This window comes from Felis catus, chromosome F2 (assembly GCF_018350175.1).
Source record: "Felis catus isolate Fca126 chromosome F2, F.catus_Fca126_mat1.0, whole genome shotgun sequence".
NCBI classification, from domain to species: domain Eukaryota; kingdom Metazoa; phylum Chordata; class Mammalia; order Carnivora; family Felidae; genus Felis; species Felis catus.
Genome location: NC_058385.1, coordinates 55,772,141 through 55,787,170, shown reverse-complemented (window position 1 = coordinate 55,787,170; position 15,030 = coordinate 55,772,141). Strand labels below are relative to the sequence as shown.

Below are 15,030 nucleotides of genomic sequence, written 5' to 3'. Positions count from 1 at the left end.
AGATGTGGAATGGTGTCTCATTATTGAGCATTATGTATTTTCTCCTTTCCATTTTTTTAAAAGGCTTGCACTAAAGAAACCATCTATCATTAGTAATACTTCCTAAAGAAATGCTTAAAATTAGCGTATAGTTTTTCGTTCTAGAATTCTATGTCATTTCTGCTAATAATACATTCTAATTTGAATATCAATTTTAATATTCTTAAATTTTTTCTAGTGTGAGTGTAATAAAGGCTTGGACTTTTTTTTTCTATGTTTGCCAGGTGGCATCCTTTAAGCTTTATCCCCTTTCTTTTCTCTCTGCCCTGCATCTGAGAAAGCTAATGCAAAAGACTGGGGGCCAACTCCTTTGCTACCCATGGAATTTCACACCGTTTAAGCTCTTAGTTGCATAGAAACTCTCTCACCTTATTCCCATCCCTAAACTCCATAAAAACCCAAAGCCAGTCTCCTTTTCTTACTCTTTCCTACAAGTCATTTTCTTTTGGCAGCTTGGGAAGTCTGAACTGCTCTCCCTAGAAAACTTCATCGTGTCACCAATAAACCTTTTCAGATTCTCTTGGTGTGTGTGTGTCTGTGTGTGTGTGTGTGTGTGTGTGTGTGTGCGCGCACGCACCTGTGTGAGTAATTATCAGTCTCGATATTTAAACCAAATTTTCAGGTGGGAGTCAATCCTAACTCTGAAGAGTGGGTGTAATAGTAAGAATACTATGTTCACTAATATTTTCTTAAACACAGGAATTGTTAAAATTTATATTAATACCATAATTAGAATTGAATATATTTCCTGATAAAATATAGCAACTGTAAAAGAGAAAATATAATCTAAAAATGGAAAAATAACAATAGTATTACTTACTGTATATTTAAACTTAAAGAAAACCTTTTCTAAAGAGTTATAATTGCAATAGAAAAACACATTTTCATATAGTAAAGCTTATTATGCTACATTGAGGAAAATATCCTGAAATGAGTATTCAATTTTAAATATTATTCATTTGGCAAAATGGTAAAATAAACATGTTAAGGATCTGTACATTGTAAAATAATGAATTGATTTCCACAGTATGACATTGTGAAATTTATAACATGTCAAAGGAATTACCTGCATCACAATTCATGAGTCAAGTTTGTTTCATTTAAATATTTTTAGTATCTTAGAGAATGGCTGCAGTAAAATTATATAATCTGTAATTAATGATGAGAATGTCAGTGTTAAGTCCTATCTGCAGTAATTGCTTTTAGTCAGATAATGTTTTTTACTTAATGTGGAATATATTAACAAATACTACAATTTTTATCATCTGAGTATTTTTAAAGAAAACTTTACAATATAAAAATCAATGTAATTTCTAATAGGAAAAATGGGTTTTCCTGGTGTTACTGAGTCAACATCATTTTTAACTTCTATTTGTTCATAGCTAAAATTTTCCATAAATGACTTTCTTTTTTACATTATATGTAAACATAATATAATGTAAACATAATGATATGTTATACTCTATTGGTGATTTCAGGCTCTTTCATGGGTATAAATACCTGCTATTGACACCCAAAGTCTTTTTCCTGATTCTTAGATTCATATCTAATTACCTATTTCAACATTACTTAGGTGTCAAAAGTTTTCAAATTTATCATGATTTATCATGTCCAAAACTACACTTGTAATGCAGCCTCCTTTTTTTTTAAAGGGTTTAAGCCAAAATAGTCAGAATCATACTTGTTTAATTGCATACGTCACATGCCACATTTAATCTGCCATCTAATACTTCTAGTTCTATCCCCCAAATATATTCAGAATATGTTCATTTCTCAACACTTAAACTTTTGCATACTCTGGGCCAAGCCATCATCATTTCTTGCAAGTAGTGCTTCAATGGATTCTGAGTTAAACTATCTTTTTATAGCCCTGAGTTCTACAGTTTATACTAAACAAGCAGCAAAAATGATTGTGTGATCAATTAAATCAGTCATTTGATTTAATCAGTCTTTTGTTCATATCCATTCAGTGGTCCCCTGTTTCACCCAAGAGAAAAACAGAGACCCCGAAAAAATTACCCATGTCTACAGAATCTGGCCCTTGTTATTTCCCTAAACTTCTGCTGTTACAGTACATACTTGTCTTCAAATGTGCCAATTAAGTTAACACCTCAAGACCTTTGGAGTGGCCATTTTCTCTGCTTTGAATGTTCTTTCCCTAAATATCTGATAATCTCAGTTCCTCACCTTCGAGTAATTTTTTATGTAAGAATCTATTTTCAGACATTTCCAACTAATGCCTTTCTAATGCATATTTATGGATACTTCTAAAATAATAACCAGTTTCCACATATTCCTGGTTGTACAAATAGACCACATACTATAGTCCCTTTGCTATAAAAACTCTATATGCAATACTCCACAGGTCTTTTCCCCTTCCATGATTGATGCAGGTGTTCAAATTATCAAGGCCTCAAGACATACAGAGTTCCTAAGTCAGGAAAACTGATTTGGAATATATATGAAACAACAGACTAAACTTTCAGATAATTTGGGCTACATACTTTATGGTTTATTTTTTTGGAACAATAAATGTTAATATACCACTCTACATAAAATTACAGTCTTCTCCAACAATCCCAAAGCTTTTCTCTACTTAATTTTTTTGTCTTGACATTTGTTGTTATAATATATACAGTATTTTATTTATTGATATTTCCTTTGTACCATGGCACATATATATATTTGTACACAATGCAGTTTTAATGAGCTTAGCATCAGTCTACTTCCACAGGCTTCCTCACATAAGTTTACATTTGCATCTTTTTGTTTTGTTTTGTTTTACTGTTTCAAGTTTGTATTTAAATTCCAGTTAGTTAACATACAGTATAATATTAGTTTCAGGCGTACAATTTAGTAAGTCAACACTTCCATACATCACCCAGTGCACATCACGACAAGTGCACTCCTTAATCCCCATCATCTATTTAACCCATCCCACCCACTTACCTCCCCTCTGGCAACTATCAGTTTATTCTCTATACTTAATAGTCTTTTGCTTGGTTTGCCTCTCTCTCTCTTTTTTTTCCCTATGCTTGTTTATTGTGTTTCTTAAATTCCACAGATGAATGCAACCAATGGTATTTATTGTTCTCTGACTGACTTATTTTGCTTAGCATAATACTCTCTAGCTCCATCTATGTCAAGGCAAATGGCAAGATTTCACTCTTTTTTATCACTGAGTAATATTCTATTATATATATATTATATATAATATACATGTGCACATACCTACATATACATACATTTGGGCTGTTTCCATAATTTTGCTATTGTAGATAATGCTGCAATAAACATTCAGGTACATGTATCCCTTTGAATTAGAATTTTATGTATTCTTTGGATAAATACCTAGTAGTGCAATTGCTAGATCATAGGGTAGTTCTATTTTTAACCTTTTGAGGAATCTCCAAAATATATAAAGAACAATAGACATTTTTCCAAAGAAGACATACAGATGGTCAACAGACCCATGAAAAGAGGCTCAACATCACTAATCATCAAAGAAATGCAAATCAAAACTACAATGAGATATCACCTCACACCTGTCAGAATGGCTAAAATTAACAACATAAGAAACAACAGGTGTTTGTGAGGATGTGGAGAAAGGGATGTGGAGAAAGTGCAACCCTCTTGCACTGTTGGTGGGATTGCGAACTGGTGCAGCTTCTCTGGAAAACACCATGACTTATATATTAATGCTTCTGATTTGGTCATTTTTAGAATCTACTCCAAAATCTATTAGGGTTTGAGTCCAACTCTGAGGCTCTTTTCTTTGTTTTGGAGAGTACCAAAGATTCTAAAAATGTTTTTCTTATGGTACAGTGTCGTCTATTTTAGGCTTTTCAAGTAATGAAACTCAAGTCTGCCTGCATTGCTAAACCTAATCTCTTGCCTTTCTTATCTACAATGAAACCACTAAATTAATATCAGACTTTGCCATTTGTTTGAATTGAGGATGAAAATTATTTAGTCTTTGTCCTCTCTCCTTGTTTGATTGAGATACCACAAATGACTAGAAAATTCTATGAACAAACTTTTATTCTTCTTGATGCCAGCTAATTTACCATACTTTAGTTATAAAAAAAGGAATTCTGTAGAAATAGTATCTGTCTCCCTACCCGAGTAGACTGTATGCTTTTTGAAGCCTGAGGATTTTGTCGGTTTTATCAGTACCATATCACAGCACCTAGACTTGTACCTAGCAAACAGTAGACGCTCATTAAATATTTATAGATTGGAAGAATGAATATTTTTCTACTTAACAATTGGCAAATGCAATGTAGTGTTTACAGAGTGGGGTTTCTAAGCCTGAAAATTATATACTGAGTATATGAAATAAGCAGCTACCAAGCCACTCTTTGTGTCCATTTTCTCATCAAAACAATGGGGATAATAATAAAACTAATCTCATAGTGTTTTGTTTTTTGTTTTTTTTTTTGACAATTCAGTGAGATAATTCAGGCAAAATTTTATAAACAGAGCCTAGGACACTTTAAATGTCTAAGATATTATCAGTTTCTAATCTAACATGTTGGAATACTTTTCTTTTGCATCAAAAGTGCTTTATCATATATGTTAGTTTAGCTCAGAATAAGTAGGCTTAAATATTTTTACAGTTTTCATAAGCTCACAATTAAAGGAGTCTCAGCCTTAGACACCAATTTAATATTATCAACACGTGTTTTTAAGTTCCTATTGCATTTGTTCTTGTACCCTCATCTGCTTAGAACTTACACTGTGAAAAAACTTTGATTCTTTTTTTTTTTCTTTCCATTACCACGTGGTGCACTGTTAAGCCACTTCAAATGTTGTGGAAATATTGCTACCTAAAGTCTTGGTTTCCTGACAGCATTTTTTAGTTTTTGTTTGTTTTTCATCCTAAAGGGAAGACTTGCTAGGTAGTTTTCATTTTTGATAATTGCCCTGGCATAATACAATGCAACCTAGTTAGAGAAAACAAAAAAGCAGAAATATGAAATAACTAAAGAATACATGACAGAAAAGGAATCACTGGGGAAAAATTGATAGGAAGTATATATTATATCTTTGTATGCACTAATTTGAAATCAGTCCAATTTAGGTATATATTAATTTCAAGATAGAAGTTAAAATTCATTAGCAGATTGTTCTACAGATGTAACAGCTATTCTTGGAATATGCTCCCTAGGTCCGAGTTTTCTGAGAACCTGAAATCCTTCTGGGAAACTCATGTCTGAAATAAATGAAGTTCTACAAAGTTTCAGGTTTTAATTATATATATTTTTCAAAATGAAAGGCATTTGTCATCCCTGTATTATTTTTACCATTAATAAAGAAATAACAACACAAAAGCAAACATTTTCTAGTGGTATACCTTCTATAGATTACTGGTATTTATAGATCTCATTTTGCTTCATAACAGCTAAAAACACATTTGCTTTCAGCAAGCACCATGCTTAATCCATTCTTCATTTTCCATGACTTTACCTAATTAAACAAACAAAACAGAAAACCTCAATCTATCAAAAATATCAAAGAGCAGAACTTAGACAAAAAAGACAGCATATTAGAAATGCCTCAATAGCAATATATATACATGTATATACATATGTGCATATGTATACATGTACACACACACACTGGCCATATGATAATTGAATGTATAATTGTGTAATGTTGAGAATAAAACATGTGGTGTCAAATCTATTCTGAATATTGCTAATAATAATATTTGGTCCTTTGGGGATTCCATCGGTTTTTAATCATATTGTATCATTAATATGTTTGAAATATAAGTGAATGCTTAGTATCTTCTCATTTTTCTTACTGAGAAGAAACTCAATATATAATACTTTAATTATATACTATGTAAGACAAAAATTTCAACCAGACTTATGAACTCCAAATGTCATAAACTTGTATAACATGAAATACAGGTTATTATACTTATATATTATTAATAAACTCTCTCCAAACTCATTTTTAACAAATAAGCCCATGGTTGTGTATACAACCATGGCCTAAACAATTCTTTTTTTCAAATCTTGGTGTTCCCTTTTCCTGGAATTCCCTGTATACTGCCCCCACTTATTATATACAACTATTCAAGTGATAATAAGCCTAAAGATACATTTTGGTAGCTCTATTTTTATAACTGCTATATATGTCTCTTTTTTTGAGAATATTTTTACTTATTTTTTAAATGTATTTTTTAATATTTATTTTTGAGAGAGAGAGAAAGAGAAACAGAGCGTGAGCATGGGAGGGGCAGAGAGAGAGGAAACACAGAATCTGAAGCAGGCTCCAGGCTCTGAGCTGTCAGCACAGAGCATGACATGGAGCTTGAACTCACAACCAGATCATAACCTGAGCCAAAGTCAGATGCTCAACCAACTGAGCCACCCAGGTTCCCCTAGAAAGATTTTATTTTTAAGTAATCTCAACACCCAGCATTGGGCTCAAACGCATAATCCCAAGATCAAGAGTTGCATGCTTTACCAACTAAGCCAAGCAGGCACCCCCATAACTACTTTGTATTTCTTGACTCTCTCAATAGAATTGATTACTTCCTGCTCTATGGTCTTATAGTGCCTGGTGCATTTTTCACCACTGAATTTGTTTCCTAGAGCTTCTGTAACAAATTATCAACAAACTTGGTGGCTTAGAAATGAGAAACATTTGTACTCCCACAATTCTGGAGTTTCACAATCCCTCCAAAGGCTCTAGGGAGCCCTTCCTTGCCTCTTCCAATTTCTGGTGGTTCCATGTATTATATAACTCCTGTACCTCAATTTCTACATGGCGTTCTCCTCTGTCTCTAGGTGCTGCCCATCTGTGTATCTGCTGTAAGGACACTTACCATTGGATTTAGGGCCTACATGGATAATCCAAGAGGATCTCATTTCATGGTTATTAACCTAATTATATCAGCAAAAACTTTTTCTAAATAGGATCATATATATTCACAGTTTCTGGGATGATTGTGGGGACACAATTCAACCCACTACAACTGCTATCCTTATATTATTTCATCTTAACATTTTCTTTCTCCTTCCCTCTTTGTATCCCTCCCTCCTTCCCTCCCTTCCTTCCGTCCTTCCTTCCTTGTACTAAAGTGAGATGAATGAGGCAATTGTATTACAAAATTTAAGAGAATACACACACACAAACACACACACACACAATAATATCAATTAAGATAATGATGTTTTAGGGTTGCCTGGGCACCTGGGTGTCTCAGTCAGTTAGGTGCCTGACTCTTGATTTTTGGCTTAGGACATAATGTCATATGATGGAGCCTTGTGTCTGGCCCCATGCTGAGCTTGAAGCCAACTTGGAATTCTCTTTCTTTCTTACCATCCCTCCTCTGCCTGCACTCTTTCTCTCTTTCCCTCAAAAAAAATAGTGATGTTTTAGGGAAATATTTGAAAAAGAACAAAAGTAATGCATAAAATCAATGATGAATAAAATATAAACATTTTTAATAGACAGGATCCGTATTATTAAATTCTCTTTTCAAGCACTCTAAAACAGTGCAGTTTTGATATCTCAGTTATAGGTGTTCCTAGTTCAGTCTCTCTCCTTCTCCGTCCATAAACAATTTAAAACCCCTCACCACATTCTTAATTTATTGCTGAAGAAAAATAATTACCTTTATCTTTATCTGTTTCTCATCATAGTTCAGCATGTGGTACAAAGAATATATTAAGAAAGCATATATTTATATATGCATATATATTTATACACACACACACACACACACACACACACACACACACACACATATATATGGAATGAACAAATGAAGTGATAAATGGATGAATGAAATATCTCAAGGAAATCATTCTCCATTCTATTGGAAGTCATCTGAATGCAAGAAGAAACTGTGTGGTATTAATTTTTTCTTTTTTTGTTGTTATTGTTTACTTTTGGTTATTTCAACTGTGTTTAAAGACAAACCATATTTCATCTTTAGGTGCAAAAATTTCAGAACTTTTGCCCCAAAATCCCATAAAGTGAAGACAAAACTTGCCTATAAATGGAGAAAGAATTTCTGTGAGTCAGAAATAAGCTGTAATTGGAAGAAATCCATCAGGGATTATATTTGATTCTTGATTTTATTTTTCTATTGATATTTTCATTGACATACCTTGAATACTCAAGGTATATCAGGTCTTGGATAGCCTTGGATTTGAATCAGTGAAAGCAGTGTCTCCCTGGAAGTGTTGTTCATTGTATTTATAAGGTCAAGCACAGAAATATGGTATTTACCAGTAATGTGTGCTGAATAGTGACTTAAATCTGGAATGTTCAGATAAGCATTTTTTGTGAACCCAATAATTATTTTAATATATCTAATGTGTTTCCTTCCCCATACACCTAGAAGAATGACTCTTCTAAAACCATTTAAAACTTCAGTCAGTTTGAGATTATAAGTATAAAAGCAAAAGTAGCCCATACTCAGAAGCTTAATCTCAATGTTTCATTTTATGCCATTCCGTTAATTATTAATTGCCCAATATTTATTAAACTGATATACAGATGTACCACATACTGTACTATTTGATAGCTCTGTGATAGAGAAGATGACACCTGGTGACTCTGTTATTATTGAAAGCACATTCTAGTAAGGAAAAGAGAAAATCATTTAAAGAAATAAATGCTTTAAATAAATAAAAATTGCCATCAATGCCAAGAAATAAATATTAGGGGTTTTGATGAAGAAAACCAAAGGGCAAGGCCCTGACAGTGTTTAGAGAAAAGCCTCCCTGGGAAAGGCTATATTTATGTCTTACATGCAGAAACATGCAAGGTGAGGAGAGAGTCAAGCATAAGGAGACTTGAAGGGCAAATCTTCCTGTATGATAACAATAAAGGCTCTGAGAGGGGAAGAATTTAACAGTTTCTAGGACTGAGAGGAAACCAGTGTGACAGGAGTATAGTGAGCTACGTAAACTGTGTTTTTCTCATTTCTCTTCATTTCTTCAGTGACTGCTTATTCTCTTGCAGGATCATTTTGCTTGCATGAAGCTTAACATGAACCTGACTTCAAGTAAATACAACATATATCCAAGCAGCCACTACCAAGGGATTATACCAATAGATAGTTTTCAGAGAAGATGCAATAGGTGGCTTGCCATCCATTGTACTAGCTGCCTTATTAAGGTTTGATTAACTCTATTAAAATAAGCAGTGGCCTGAAGAACATGTCCATATAGAATACAAAACTGCACTTTCTTCTGGCTTTGGATGAGGCCAGCTAATTCAAAGTAGTAAATGACATTTCATTAAATACCACCAGATTGCTTTCAAATGTCCACATTTAAAAAAATTCTGTAGCTTCATAATTATTTATTGAGCCTTGCTATGTAACAGATATTGCCCTAAGTTTTGGAGATGCATCAAGTGAAAGAAATCCTCTGTTCCAGTATGAGAAGAAAGAAAATTAGTAAAAAGTAAAATCAAATTAAGTCAATTTTATAGTATGTTAGAGAAGAGTAAAGAGAATAAAAGCAAGGAGATTGCTATGGGCATTGGCTTTGCAATTTTAAATTAACTGACTTACCTAAGAAGGTGGCATTTGCTGAAAGACTTGGAATGATCCATGCAGGGGAAAATATTCAGGCAGAGAGAAGGCCAGTGAAAAATCCCTGGTGCAGGAACGTGACTGCTTTTTGTGAGAAGCAGAGTGGAGGCAGATAGTTTGGCCATAGTGATCAAAAGAGAAATGGGAAGATGAGGTCAGAGGGGATGCTGATGTGCATGAGAAATTGTATCCACGTTTCAGATAATAACAATACCATGAAGATCCCTACAAAGCCTTTAAGTCTCACTTTTGCCCTGGATCTTATTTTTTCCAGTAGTCTTCACATTTAGTTTCTCTCAATGATTCTCACTCGCTTTGATGTGTAATTGCTTCTTTTACCGCCTGTGTCTTTGCAGTATGTGTGTGTTTAAATATAGCCATTGACCAAAACAAGGAAATGAAATAAATATTCCTTTGGCCAACTTGCTTCTTTTAATATCAGAAGCCATTCCTCGGCAATCCGAGGAACTATTCTTTTTAAAAAACATAGAATATGTGAGCTCAAGTGTGGGCCAAGTTAAAGGCTTTCTGTTTAAGAAAAAGTTTAATATTTCACTGTCATTCTGTCTTTAACTCAGGTCAATTCTGGATCAGAATAAATTTCATAATTATTTACCATTATTACCATTGTTTAAATTATTCATGATTGTACTCTATAGTCTTAATTATTTTCCAATATTCCTACCATTATATTTCAGTACCTATTGAACATATCCATAAAGATGTCCTAGATGCTTTAATGATCCAACATATCCAAAATCTAAATCATCTTTTCCTTGAAGTTCAGTTTAAACTGTGCCCTTCTGCCTATCTGTTAATGTCTTAGGCAGGAACGTGGCCACTGAGCAAGCCCAGGTTTGGGGCCTAAGCAATGTGAAGACATCTTTATACTTTGTCTTACTTCATTCTCTATATCTTGAACACCACTGAATGCTCTGCCTTTTTTCAAGTTTTTTTCATCCTCATTCCATGCTTCCTATCCCCATTATGCAAATCCAAGTGTTTATTTTTTTCTTATCTGAACTCAAATAATAAATTTAAAATCTAGTTTCTCTCTCCTCCCTAATCTTCCATGTGTGCAGCGAGTTGCAAATATTACTGCCAAAGTAATGTTCCACATTTCTATTTAAACATCTTAAAGAATTCCCCATTGATTACAGAAGAAGAGTCAATATTATTCCCTCTAATCTGACCTCATCTGACTCAGTTTCATCTCCAGCAGCTCTCTTCCCTGGAAAATATCTAACCCTCCTTTCGAGGCTAAGCTTTAGAGCCACGTTTAACATTTGCCTGCTTTTTATTCTCCTTTCCCATCTTACCTACCAAATTCACATTCTCAATCTTCAGTGTTTTCTTATTGCTATGCACGTACCTCCTCTGCAGAATGCATTCCGTCTTGTATTCTTGTTATTTGTGAATAGTTCATGCTCTCAGTAAATTTCAATTTTCCTTAGGAAAGACATTATATCTTACTCATTTTTAATTTTTATCACATATTTCATAGGTTAGTCACTAAGTAAAATGTTTTGTGTTGCATTTCTGAATAATTTATATTTTTCTTTTATTAAATGTCTTAATTTTTATTTTAGTGTATTTTAGTATTTCAGAGGGAAAAACTATCCAGATTAAAAGCAAGTTAAAGATAAATGCCTACTTGATATGGAAATTGCACTGAAGTCTTTAAACAGATGCCAGTATGCTAACAGAGATCATTTTGTAATGCATAGGAGTACATGTGAAGATAAAGAATTAGTATAATGAAGACTGTAGTGATAATTAGAAACAATGTCTAATTGTTTATGAATTAGGCGTGAATTTTGAATGTCTATATATTTGCCTGATTTCAAGATTCAGATATACATCTAAGGAAAAAAATCAACATAACATACCACTTACTCAAAAAAAAAGAGGGAAAAGATTAAAGGTAAATATGTACAGGTTTATCAGATATAGCCATCATGTTTTAATTTTGATCAGTTTTTAAACAGTCTGTGGTGCTTAGAGATTGCTTGCCAAATTGGTAGCATCCAATTATATAGGTGACACCAATTGCTCAATTTTTAGAGAAACATGGCAAAGACAAATGAAATGGTGTGTCAATGATTGCTCATACTCTTCTCTGGACTAACATGAGACTCTAGAGATACCCTGAAAGATTTATGATGATTATTATTTTCGAAAATAATATGAAGTACCTTCAATTGTAAACCTATTTACATTTGGTTTTTCCTAATGTCAGGAGTCATGTCTTTTGTTTATGCTAAATCTTTTAGGGCTAATCCACTAGAATTTGTTCTCCCAATTTTCTTTTTCAGCATCTTCTTTTCACGTGCACATTACACTTACACTTACACTCGGAATATTTTTACATATATTCATATATTTTTTTATCTTCAGTTAGAGATTCTGCCAGTTTTCTTGCCATTCACCAAAGTGTGCAGTGACAAAATTGATATAATGCATGCTAGTTAACTCTGTGGCTGAAGTAAGATATTGGTAGATTTGGGGCAAATGTTTAGAAAGACATCAGTGATAGATGATGATTGTTCACAAAGAGAAGGACACATCTACTTGCCACCATATGTGCATGGAGTGGGACAATTAGAATTCATTCTGGTGAATCTGATAAGAAACACATGCTTATCAGCATATACATGAGGTATAAACACACAGTAGGTGTCAGAGCAGTAGGTTCAAAATATGGAGGCACATTGGAATAACCTGGGAAATATTTTTAAACGACAATGATTCCTGAGTTTCATCTTTAATATAGGAATCACTGGAAGTGAGGCTGTGAAATGTACATAAAAACAAACAAATGAAGAATAAAGATTTCCATAGAATTCTAAAGCTGCAAGCCAACTGCTATTTTGGAATTATGACTCTCAGAATATTTGGACCTGGTGGGAACAATAAGAACTATAGAGGAAAGATTTACTTTTTAATAAGCTCACCTGAAAATTTAAGAAGAAAATGCAGTCCTCATATTATTGATAGTTCTGTTTCAGGGTGCTTACCTTATGCCAAGTGTTTTGTATACATATTTCTGTCATACAGGAATTGTCATGATTAGGAAGTCAGAACTCATGGAGTTTCAATAATCAGTCCATGGCATGTTTATGACATGAGTAAAATTCTAACTTTCCCAAATAATGCTTGACTTTCAAAGATATATTTTTGCCCCTTAATGACTAGATAAGTCTCAGAGCTCCTAGAACAAAAAGGAGGCTATCTGATGTCCTCTGTAGTTCATCCTATCTTCCATATCATGAGGAACTTCAAAGTAAGAAGAGAGAATCTCATGAGAAAATCTTTTTATCCCCTCCCACTGGTATTTTGTGCGCTTTTATTTTGTACATGAGCACTTGAAGAGACAGCAGCTGCCATAAAGCCTGATTCATTTTCTTAATTCTGTCTGCCCTTTCTCTTGCTCCTAGTTAGGCATGATTGGAGGTGGTGTTAGTAACTAGGGTGATATTTGTCATTCAATTTAATTTTTCTTATTGCTACTAGAAGTATATTACATCTGTGATTGCCACTAATTAGGATATCCAGAGCCTGAAAAGACTTCTAATTACCATGATAAATTTAAATTAAAAGAGAGTAGATGAACTATGTTACTAAAATAAAGAATTTTAGAAGTATCTTTTTCTGGATACATTTTTTTTCATAAAAAAGAAAAAGACACAAGGAAAGCACACATACACATACACTGTATTTTCACAAAGTAATAAGGAACGTGTATCTATTTATCCTTCTATTTTATATCATTTGTGAAGTCATTACGCAGTTGACCTAATTTAAACAAACATATATACATATTATATATGCATATATTTATATACATACACATATATGAACATGATATTAGTTTAACTATATAAAATTAGTGGTTTTTGTACTGTAAAGTTAGCCATTTTATATAGTTCAACAAAATGTTTATATAAAGATACTCTTAGAACTTTTAAAAATATAAGGCTTGTTTCAAATATTATTATTTTCTTTTAAATTCCTTAATGGAATAATACAGTGAGATTAACTTTAAAAAACACTATTCTTTCTTATTAATTTGTACAAAGTAGATGGCATTTAAAACCCAATCTAGAAATTAAAGGCAAAGATAATTATTTTTAAAGACTTATGGATCCCTTTTACTCTAGACCTAAAATAAGGTCTTTTTTTATAGTACAAAAGTAAGTAACTTTTTTTAAAAGTTCTTTTTTTTCAGTAGATTGAAATCAAGTCACATGGGAACCCTAAAATGTAAATAGAATATTTGCTTTCTGTATGAACATTTATTAGAATGCAATTATCTTATTAAACAGTTAGTTGTTGTAAGTCAAAATTTTGCCCTAAAAATTTTTCAGAACAACCCTGTCTTCATTTTCATTTTGAAAATCTATCTTGTTTGGATGGTATAAAGTATATTTGCATTTTCCTAGGACTTCCACATTTTAAATGGCTGATGGTGCTTCTTTTAGGGCTTTGTACTTTAATTGAAATATAAAAGTTTATTTAATCAGCAATTCAGATCGACCACAATAAAGTAAGTGAAATAAGAAGAGTCAAATTGTATCACTTGATAGTTCACAACTGTGATGGACAAACCCTAAAAAGACTCCTAAATGATCTTGCTTTCTGGCGCTCATGTCTTTGTATAATTCCCTGTCCTGGAGTGTGGGCATGAAATGTAACTTGTTTGTAGCCTGAAGAATATGGCAAACATCATGGAAGATTACTCCCATGATTACATCATTTTTCAATAAGATTCCATTTCAGAGCAGATTCAAGCTAAAAACTTTCTCCTTCACTGGCTTTGAAGAAGTAAGCAGGCATGGTGTGAAAGGACCTGGGGGGGGGGGGTGGGCACCACATGGTGAGGAGCTGCAGGAAGCGTTTAATTGCTCAAATACCCTAGACAATAGCTAGCTGGATGTAGCAATCTCATCCTACAACTATAATTCTGCTAACAGCCTGAATACACTTAGAGAAGGATCCATCCCTGGTCAAGTATTCATGAGAAACTCAGTTCTGGATAACACATTGATTGTCAACTTTGTACAAGAACCAGTTAAGCTGTACCCAGACTCCTCCTGATCCACAGAAATTGTAAGATAATATATGTTACTTGATTTAAGATGCTAAGTTTGTGGTAATATGGTACATACCAATAAAAAAACTAATAAACATACTTAACTAAGAAAACAGTCTTAGAAATTGTTTTATGTAACACTGCAGGGAAAGAATTTAGGCAAAATATATTCCTACATAATATTTAAAAAACAAATTTCTTTTCACATGATCATTGTTAAGCATTTTGAATATATCCTATGGATACCTTTTCTAAGTTACTAAATAAAATACATATGTACTTGTAATATAATTCATTTAATTCCAGAACTGTTGCATACTTCTGGTTACTT

The 15,030-nt window shown here is 33.0% G+C and overlaps 1 long non-coding RNA gene across 2 annotated transcripts; it reads right to left on the bottom strand.

Moving 5' to 3' along the window:
- Positions 1-5,218: 5,218 nt before the first annotated feature.
- On the bottom strand, positions 5,219-12,718 carry LOC111558510. Of its 2 annotated transcripts, none has more exons than XR_006592212.1 (4): positions 12,625-12,718; positions 10,980-11,056; positions 9,587-9,691; positions 5,219-5,508 (listed from the first exon to the last, which is right to left on the bottom strand). It is a non-coding gene; the product is annotated as an uncharacterized LOC111558510 (long non-coding RNA). The 2 variants fall into 2 exon arrangements; XR_002739431.2 differs by having other exon boundaries at positions 12,562-12,689.
- Between the last annotated feature and the right edge of the window lie 2,312 nt (positions 12,719-15,030).